The sequence below is a fragment of the Psammomys obesus genome, unplaced genomic scaffold (assembly GCF_907164565.1).
Source record: "Psammomys obesus unplaced genomic scaffold, mPsaObe1.curated_primary_1811, whole genome shotgun sequence".
Taxonomy (NCBI): domain Eukaryota; kingdom Metazoa; phylum Chordata; class Mammalia; order Rodentia; family Muridae; genus Psammomys; species Psammomys obesus.
Window position 1 is genome coordinate 3,864,002 of NW_026590486.1, and position 10,498 is coordinate 3,874,499.

Here is a 10,498-nt window from a genome sequence, read left to right on the forward strand (position 1 = left end):
GCCTAGGAATGGAATAGCTAGATCTCGAGGTAACACTATTCCTAATTGTCTGAGAAAGCGCCAGATTGATTCCCAAAGTGGTTGTACAAGTTTACATTCCTACCAGCAATGGAGGAGGGTTCCCCTTTCTTCACATCCACTCCAGCAAGTGTTGTCACTTGAGTTTTTGATCTTAGCCATTCTGATGGGTGTAAGGCAAAATCTCAGAGTTGTTTTGATTTGCATTTCGCTGATGACTAAGGACAATGAGCATTTCCTTTTTTTAATTACATTTTTTAATATTAGCTACAGTTTAGTAACTTTGTATCCCAGCTGTAGCCTACTCTCTCCCTCATCTCCTCCCTGCCTCTTTCCAAGTCCACTGATAGGGGAGTTCGTCCTCCCCTTCCATCTGAACTTTAAGTGTTTCTCTGCCATTCAATATTCCTCTATTGAGAATTCTCTGTTTAGCTCTGTACTTTTTTTATTGGGTTACTTGATTTGTCACTGTTTAAATTCTTGAGTTATTTATATATTCTGGATAATAACCCCCTGTTTGATATAGGGTTGGTGAAGATCCTTTCCCAGTCTATAGCCCATCATTCTGATTTGCAGGCAAAAAACTAGAAAAGATCATCCTGAATAAGGTATTCCAGAAGCAGAAAGATACACACGGTATACACTCACTTATAAGAGGATATTAGACATATAATATAGAATAAACATACTAAAATCTGTACACCAAAGAAGCTAAGCAAGAAGGCAGAGGACCCTGGGTAAGATGCTCAATCCTCATTCAGAAAGGCAAATGGGATGGACCTCAGAAGATGGAGAAAACAGGGAACAGGATAGGAGCCTACCACAGAGGTGCTCTGAAAGACTCTATACCCTTCAGGGTATTAAAGCAAATGCTGAGACTCATAGCCACACTTTGGGCAGAGTACAGTGAATCTTATGAAAGAAGGGGGAGATGAAAGACCTAGAGGAGATAGGAGCTTGAAAAAAAGAGCAACAGAACCAAAAAATCTGGGCACAGGGTTCTTTCCTGAGACTCATACTCCAACCAAGGACCATACATGGAGATAACCTAGAACCCCAGCACAGATGTAGCCCATGGCAGCTCAGTATCCAAGTGGGTTCCCTAATGAGGGGAACAGGGACTGTCTCTGACATGAACTCAGTGGCTGTCTCTTTGATCACCTCCCACTGCGGGCAGGGGGCAGCCTTACCAGGCCACAGTGGATGACAATGCAGCCAGTCCTGATAGGCTAAGGTCAGATGGAAGGAGAGGAGGACTATTAGTGGACTAGGGAAGGGGCATGGATGGAGAAGAGGGAGGAAGGATGAGATTGGGAGGGGATGAGGGAGGGGGCTATAGCTGGAACACCAAGGTGAATAAATTGTAATAAAAAATTATTTTTAAATTAATTTAGGCTTAAAAAGATAAGGAATCATTGAAAGTTATTTATGATATCATGTGTATATGACATAATTATGTATGTAACAATCATACTGATGTGGAAAAATATATTTATACACATGTGTGTACATGTGTATACATATAGAATGAATACATTATATATGTATATAATTACATATACCATTATATATGTATATATACATAATGTATTCATTATATATATACACATATACATATGTGTGTACATATATACAGACATACAAATGCATATATATATAACGGTCTCAATAAAGTAAACTTCAAATTTTTAAATTGAAAGCTCTAGTGTAGGTAGGGGAAACTGAAATCAAGTACCATCAAATATCTGAAGGTGATCCCTTAGGCCTGTTGTTCCTCGTGTCTTGCCTATCTTTTGGCTGGCTCCTAACCCTGAATTTCTTCCTTTGAGTCTGTGAACTGGGCCTTTCATTGCAACTGTCTCAACACTGATGGTTCATCTGTTCCTTGTGGATCTGTCAATCCTACTACCTAGAACTATTAGAAGGCTCTAGCATGCTGTTTCTGTGGGCTCTGTAGCTCTACAGTGCTAGGAAACAAGAGAAGCTGCGAAAAGGACACTTCCCTGCCCTGGTCCCAGAATGTCATCATCAGTCAATTCCATGGTGGCTTATTTGCTGAATAAATCTAGCAACTAGGGTGACTGTTAGCTAAAATCAAACCTCTAAAGAGGAAAGTCATTTGCACTAAAAATATTTCACTACTTGTACATTAATTATATATATATAATTTATATATATATATTCACTTAATATATATAAATTAAGTGTGAATTAAAATTGAAAGTCCTGCTCTAATGGGAAAAGAGGTATGTTCTGCAAATGGCCACTATGAATAACTATTAAGTCACTATTTACCCAAAGACTGGACTGATTGAGCACTCATATATTTTAGTGAGAGCACCCTACCTGTGAAGAAGCTTGAATCTATCCCTTCTCTTTGACCCAGTAAATGCACTTTGATGAACTATTTTTATGTATAAATTTATGTGATTTGCATGTATGTGTGCATCTTCACACATGTATGGCACATGTATGCAGGTACACAGGCACAGTTGTGGAAATGTGTGTGTAGGTTTCAAGGTTGACATGGAGTATCGAATATTATTCTCTGCCTTACATATTGAGGCAGACTCACTCACTGAACCTTTCCCCATTCAAACTAAACTAGCTAGGTCCCCTGTCTGCACATGCTGTGTGTACAGTCAGGGCCCACACTCCCACACAGCTTTTAAGTGAGTTCTGGTGATCTGAACTTTTATCCTTTTGCTTGCACCACAAATGCTTTACCCTCAGAACAATCTCCTAACTCAAGTTTGGGGACTAAATATTAAGAAAATATCCAGTTTTGTTCAGTTAAGACATTCCTGGTAATTAGTAGTACAAATCTGGAAACATTCTGGAATGTCAGTGAAGTAATTTCAGGAAATACCAGTACTATCATAGATCTAAAACATGGACTCCACTGATAGAAGTATCAGGAACAGTCTCCTTTTTGCCATGTTAGAGACCAAGTATTTCAGGATTAGTGCCCAGTGCAAAGCTGGTACCTGCCAAACACAACATTTTCTAAAGCAAGAAGTAAATGACAGTGCATTGGAGCCTTGCTGCAGTGTTGTGTGACCCTTAAACCTTGGGGATATGACACTTAAAACCAGTGTCTATATGTTATTCCCAATCGAGGGTCATACAAAGGATCCTAGCAAAACTAAGTGGTAATAAAAAAAAAAAGTAGGGAGGAGCAGGGATGTTAGGAGTGGAAGGGACACAGAAAGCATGGATCACAGTAATCAGAATGTACTTAATATGTGTGTCATATCGAAAAGTAAATTCAATAAATTTAATTTTTAAAATTCTGGATATGGTGTTGTATGTCTATGATCCCAGCTATGTAGAACACTGAGGCAGAAGGATTTAAATTGAGGACAACTTGAGCATATAACAACACATCTAGAAAAAGGAGGCAAACAATGGAAAAGTTTTGAGACTGCTCAAGAAGGAATAATCTTTAACATGTAGGTGGGACTGCTGGTCAAATTGATGGGATCTGTTAGGTTTGTATGTCCATAAGCATTGGCATTTTGAACCTCATCATTGAAAACAGCATAATGTTTCCTGAAAATAGACATGTGTCACACAACTGGATCTATGCTCAGCCATAGCTCAGATCCAAAATGATAACCCAGAATTGTCAACTTTCGTTTTGAAACCCCTTTCCAGTTGAAATATAGTCTGAGTCAACAATGTAAAATATTTATTTCATTATTCTAGCAAAGATTATTGTATTAGAAAAAGAGAACGGTGAGAGTTGAGGGTCTGGATTTAAAGACTACAAAGGTAGAGGAAATGCCTGTCATTCATGAGACCATGCCAACATCACAAATAAAAGTAAAATTTGAGCTATCATTGTAGACAATATAATGTGCCACCCAGATCCATCCCTTGCAGTTCAGGTTGCTTTCCAAGCACAATTCCACCCATATTTGGGTCTATGTAAGCATACCAAGACCTCACTGTCTGCCTGTGATCTGAACAGTACGGGAAGCCTGGTAGGATTGACTGAGCTTTTTGTCATAGCATCATGATTCTCCACTCAATCCAGCTTCTTTTATGCTTCCTCAGGTTGGTCCAAGTTTATTCCTAGTAAGTCTACTGAGTTTAAACCTGTCTCAATCAACTTCTGGGGTTCTTGACCTAATGCAGTGCTGAATAACAAAAAATTTCCCAAGAAAATTGCCAGGATATAGCTTCTCATAATTAATCATAATTATATACATATAAAATATTTATATGAAATGTAGTTGAGACAGGTAGACATGTGTAATCTTGATACTCAGGAGACTGAAGCAGAAGGATCACAACTTTAAGTCTAGAGGAAATTAAAGTAAAAACACATACTTGAAAAGATAATAAATCTTATTGTGAGGTTGGAAAGATTGCTCAGTGGTCAAGACCACCGTCAGCCATAAGTCTCAGCATCTGCTTTGATAGTCTGCAGGGCAGAGCCTTTCAGAGGTCCTCTGTGGCAGGCTCCTAATTGTTTCCTGTTTTCTTCTTCTTCTGATGTCCATATACTTTGCCTTTCGGGATGGGGATTTAACATTTTAGCAAGAGTCCTCCCACTTGATTAGTTTCTTTAGGTGTACAGATTGCAGTAGTTTTATCCCATAGTATATATTTATATGAGTGAGTATATACCGTGTGTGTCTTTCTGCTTCTGGGATAGCTCAGTCAGGATGATCCTAACCACTTTCCCCCATTTACCTGCAAATTTCATGATTTCCTTATTTTTCATTGATGAGTAATATTCCATTGTGTAGATGTACCACAATTTCTGTATCCATTCCTCCACTGAGGGACATCTGGGCTGTTTCCAGCTTCTGGCTATTACAAATAAAGCTGCTACAAACATGGTTGAGCAAATGTCCTTATTGTGTACTTGAGCCTCTTTTGGAAATATGCCTAGGACTGGTATGGCAGGATCTTGAGGAAGCACTATTCCTCGTTGCCTGAGAAAGCACCAGATTGCTTTACAGAGTGGTTATAAAATTTGCATTCCCACCAGCAGTGGAGGAGGGATCCCCTTTCTCCACAACCACTCCAGCATGTGTTGTCACTTGAGTTTTTGATCTTAGCCATTCTGAAGGGTGTGGGGTGAAATCCAGGGTCGTTTTGATTTTCATTTCCCTGATGCCTAATGGTGTTGAGCATTTCTTTAAGTGTTTCTCTGTCATTCAATATTCCTCTACGGAGAATTCTGTTTACCTCTGTTCCCCATTTTTTAATTGGATTACTTGATTTGCTGCTTTTCAATTTCTTTTTTTGTTTTATTAATTACACTTTATTCATTTTGTATACCCCCCCCCTTGGTTCCCTCACTTCTCCCATCCAAATGCCTCCCTTCCTCCACCCTCTGCATGCATGCCCCACCTCAGGTCCACTGATAGGAAAAGACTTTCTTCCTTCTGATCCTAGTCAATTAGGTCTCATCAGGAGTGGCTGCATTATCTTCTTCTGTGGCCTGGTAATGCTGCTTCCCCCTCAGGGAAAGGTAATTAAAGAGCAGGCCAATCTGGTCATGTCAGAGACAGTCCGTGTTCCTATTACAATGGAACCCACTTGGGTAATGAACTGCTATGGGCTACATATGTGCAGGGGTCTTAGGATATATCCATGCATAGTCCTTGGTAGGAATAGCAGTCTCAGGAAAGACCCCTGTGCTCAGACATTTTGGTTCTGTTGCTCTCCTTGTGGAGTTCCTGTCCTCTCTAGGTCTTACTGTTTCCCACTTCTTTCATAAGATTCCCTGCACTCTGCCCAAAGGTTGCCCATAAGTCTCAGCATCTAAATTGATAGTCTGCAGGGAAGAGCTTTTCAGAGGTCCTCTGTGTTAGGCTCCTGACTTGTTCCTTCTTTTTTTTTTTTAATTTTATTTCTTTCTTATCAGTTACATTTTATTAACTCTGTATCCCAGCCGTGTCCCGATCCCTCATTCCCTCCCAGTCCCTCCCTCCCTCCCTCCTTCATCTCCACCGTGCCCCTTGCCAAGTCCACTGATAGGGGGAACCTCCTCCCCATTCATCCGATCCTGTTTTATCAGGTATCTTCAGGACTGGCTGCAAAGCTCTCCTCTGTGGCCTAACAGGACTGCTCCTCCCTTTGGGGGGTAGGGAGGCCAAAGAGCCAGTCATTGAGTTCCTGTTAGAAATAGTCCTTGTTCCCCTCACTATGGGAAACCAATTGGTTACTGAGTTACCACAGGCTACATCTGAGCAGAGGTTCTAGGTTACATTCATACATGGTCCTTGGTTGCATGTCAGTCTCAGAAAAGACCCTGTGCCCAGATATGTTTGGTCCTTGTGGAACTCCTATCCTTTCCTCATCAGACTAACTCCCCTTCTTTCTTATGATTCCCTGTACTCTGCCAAAGGTTTGGTCATGAGTCTTTGCTTTGAAAACACTGCTAGTTAGAGTTTTTCAAATGCGCTCAGTAGACTCCTGTCAATGTTCAATGTGCATCCCATCTGTCTTTCAAAACGAGGATTGATAATCTTACCCCATGTCCGCTCTCTTGATTATCTTTTTTAGGTGTATAGATTTCATTATGTTGATCATATCTTATAAGTCTATATAAGTGAGTATATACCGTGTTTGTCTTTCTCCTTCTGGGATATTTCACTCAGGATGATCTTTTCTAGGTCCCACCATTTGCCTGCAAATTTCATGATTTCCTCCTTTTTGATTGCTGAGTAGTATTCCATTGTGTAAAAATACCACAATTTCTGTACCCATTCCTCCGTTGATGGACATCTGGGTTGTTTCCAGGTTCTGGCTATTACAAATAAAGCTGCTATAAACATGGTTGAGCAAATATCTCTTTTGTGTACTTGAGCAAACTTTGGGTATATACCTAGCAGTGGTATAGCTGGGTCTTGAGGAAGCACTATTCCTAATTGTCTTAGAAAGCGCCAGATAGATTTCCAGAGTGGTTGAACCAGTTTACATTCCCACCAGCAGTGGAGGAGGGTTCCCCTTTCTCCACAACCTCTCCAGCATGTGCTGTCCCTTGAGTTTTTCATTTTGGCCATTCTGATGGGTGTAAGGTGATATCTCAGGGTCGTTTTGATTTGCATTTCCCTGATGGCTAATGAGGATGAGCATTTCTTTAAGTGTTTCTCTGCCATTCGATATTCCTCTGTCGAGAATTCTCTGTTTAGCTCTGTTACCCATTTTTTAATTGGATTACTTTGTTTGCTGCTTTTCAGCTTCTTTAGTTCTTTGTATATACTCGATATTAGTCCTCTGTCAGATAAAGGGTTAGTGAAGATTCTTTCCCAATCTGTAGGCAGGTGTTTTGTTTTGATGACAGTGTCCTTTGCTTTACAGAAGCTTTTCAGTTTCATGAGGTCGCATTTATTGATTGTTGCTCTTAGAGCCTGTGCTGTTGGTGTTCTGTTCAGGAGGTTGTCTCCTGTGCCAATGAGTTCTAGGCTGTTCCCCACTTTTTCTTCTAACAGATTTAGAGTATCTGGTTTTATGTTGAGGTCTAGTCTCCCCTCCAAAAAAAGCCCTGGGCCAGATGGTTTCAGCGCGGAATTCTACCAGACCTTCAAAGAAGTGCTCACACCAATTCTCCTCAAACTATTCCACAAAATAGAAACAGAAGGTACATTACCAAACTCATTCTATGAAGCAACAGTCACCCTGATACCTAAACCACACAAAGACCCAACAAAAAAAAGAGAACTTCAGACCTATCTCTCTTATGAACATTGAAGCAAAAATACTCAATAAAATACTTGCAAACCGAATCCAAGAACACATCAAAGATATGATCCACCACGACCAAGTAGGCTTCATCCCAGGAATGCAAGGGTGGTTCAACATACGGAAATCCATCAATGTAATCCACCACATAAACAAACTGAAGGAGAAAAACCACATGATCATCTCCTTAGATGCTGAAAAAGCATTTGACAAAGTCCAACACCCATTCATGTTTAAAGTCTTGGAGAGATGAGGAATACAAGGCACATACCTAAACATAGTAAAGGCAATATACAGCAAGCCTATAGCCAACATCAAACTCAATGGAGAGAAGCTTAAATCAATCCCACTGAAATCAGGGACAAGACAAGGCTGCCCCCTCTCTCCATACCTCTTCAACATGGTACTTGAAGTCCTAGCCAGAGCAATAAGACAACTAAAGGAGATCAAGGGAATACAGATCGGAAAGGAAGAGGTCAAAGTGTCACTATTCGCAGATGATATGATAGTATATATGAGCGACCCCAAGAATTCAACCAGAGAACTCCTCCAGTTGATAAACACCTTCAGCAAAGTGGCAGGATACAAAATCAACTCAAAAAAATCAGAAGCCCTCCTGTATACCAAAGACAAAATGGCCGAGAAAGAAATTAGGGAAACAACACCCTTCACAATAGCCACTAACCACATAAAGTACCTTGGGGTGACACTAACCAAGCAAGTGAAAGACCTGTTTGAGAAAAACTTCAAGTCTCTGAAGAAAGAAATTGAAGAAGATCTCAGAAGATGGAAAGATCTCCCGTGCTCATGGATTGGTAGGATTAACATTGTGAAAATGGCCATCCTGCCAAAAGCAATCTACAGATTCAATGCAATTCCCATCAAAACACCAACTCAATTCTTTACAGACCTTGAAAAAAAGATTCTCAGCTTCATATGGAGAAACAAAAAACCCAGAATCTCCAAAACAATCCTGTACAACAACAGTTCATCTGGAGGTATCTCCATCCCCGATCTCAAGTTGTACTACAGAGCAATAGTAATAAAAACTGCATGGTATTGGCACAAAAACAGAAAGGAGGATCAATGGAACTGCATAGAAGACCCAGAAATAAACCCACACACCTATGAATACTCGATTTTTGACAAAGAAGCCAAAACCATTCAATGGAAAAAAGACAGCATCTTCAAAAATGGTGCTGGTCCAAGTGGATGTCCACATGCAGAAAAATGAAAATAGATCCATATTTATCACCCTGCACAAAACTAAAGTCCAAGTGGATCAAAGACCTCAACATAAAACCAGATACTCTAAATCTGTTAGACTTGTTCCTTCTTTTCTCCTTCTTCTGATGTCCAGCCTCTTTGCCTTTCTGGATAGGAAATGAGCATTTTAGCAAGAGTCCTCCCTCTTGATTAGTTCCTATAGGTGTACAGATTGTAGTAGGTTTATCCTATATTATATGTCTATATGAGTGAATATATACTGTGTGCATCTTTTTGCTTCTGGGATAGCTCACTCAGGATGATCTTTTCCAGATCCCACCATTTATCTGCAAATTTCATGATTTCCTTGTTTTTTATTGCTAAGTAATATTCCATTGTGTAGCTATACCACAATTTGTGCATGCATTCCTCCACTGAGGGGCATCTGGGCTGTTTCCAGCTTCTGGCTATTACAAATAAGGCTGCTACAAACATGGTTGAGGAAATGTCCTTATTGTGTACTTGAGCCTCTTTTGGATATATGCCTAGGAGTAGTATAGCTGGATCTCGAGGAAGCGCTATTCCTAGTTGTCTGAGAAAGTGCCAGAATGCTTTCCAGAGTGGATGTACAAGTTTACATTCCCACCAGCAATGGAGGAGGGTTCCCATTTCTTCACAACCTCTCCAGCATGTGTTGTCTCTTGAGTTTTTGATCTTAGCCATTCTGATGGGCTTAAGGTGAAATCTTAGGGTCGTTTTGATATGCATTTCCCTGATGGCTAATGATGTTGAGCATTTCTTTAAGTGTTTCTCTGCCATTCGATATTCCTCTGCAGAGAATTCTCTGTTTAGCTTTGTACCACATTTTTTAATTGGATTACTTGATTTTTTTGTTGTTTAACTTCTTTAGTTCTTTATATATACTGGATATTAGCCCTCTGTCAGATATAGGGTTGGTGAAGATCTTTTCCCAATCTGTAGGCTGTCATTTTGTTCTGAGGACAATGTCCTTTGCTTACAGAATCTTTTCATTTTCATGAGGTCCCATTTATTGATTGTTGCTCTTAGAGCCTGTGCTGTTGGTGTTATGTTCAGGAAGTTGTCTCCTGTGCCAATGAGTTCAAGGGTGTTCCCCACTTTTTTCTAAGCAGTTTAGTGTGTCTAGTTTTATGTTGAGGTCTTTGATCCACTTGGACTTTAGTATTGTGCAGGGTGATAAGTATGGATCTATTTTCATTTTTCTACATGTAGACTTCCAGTTAGACCAGCACCATTTGTTGAAGATGCTGTCATTTTTCCATTGAATGGATTTGGCATCTTTGTCAAAAATCAGGTGTCCATAAGTCAGGATTCTGATCGATTCCATTGATCTACCAATCTGTTTCTATGCCAGTACCATGCAGTTTTAGTACTGTTGCTCTATAGTACAGCTTGAGATCAGGGATAGAGATACCTCCTGAAGATCTTTTACTGTAGAGAATTGTTTTAGCAATTCTGGGTTTCTTGTTGTTCCATATAAAGGTGAGTATTTTTCTTTCCAGGCCTGTAAAGAATTCTGTTGGTAATTTGA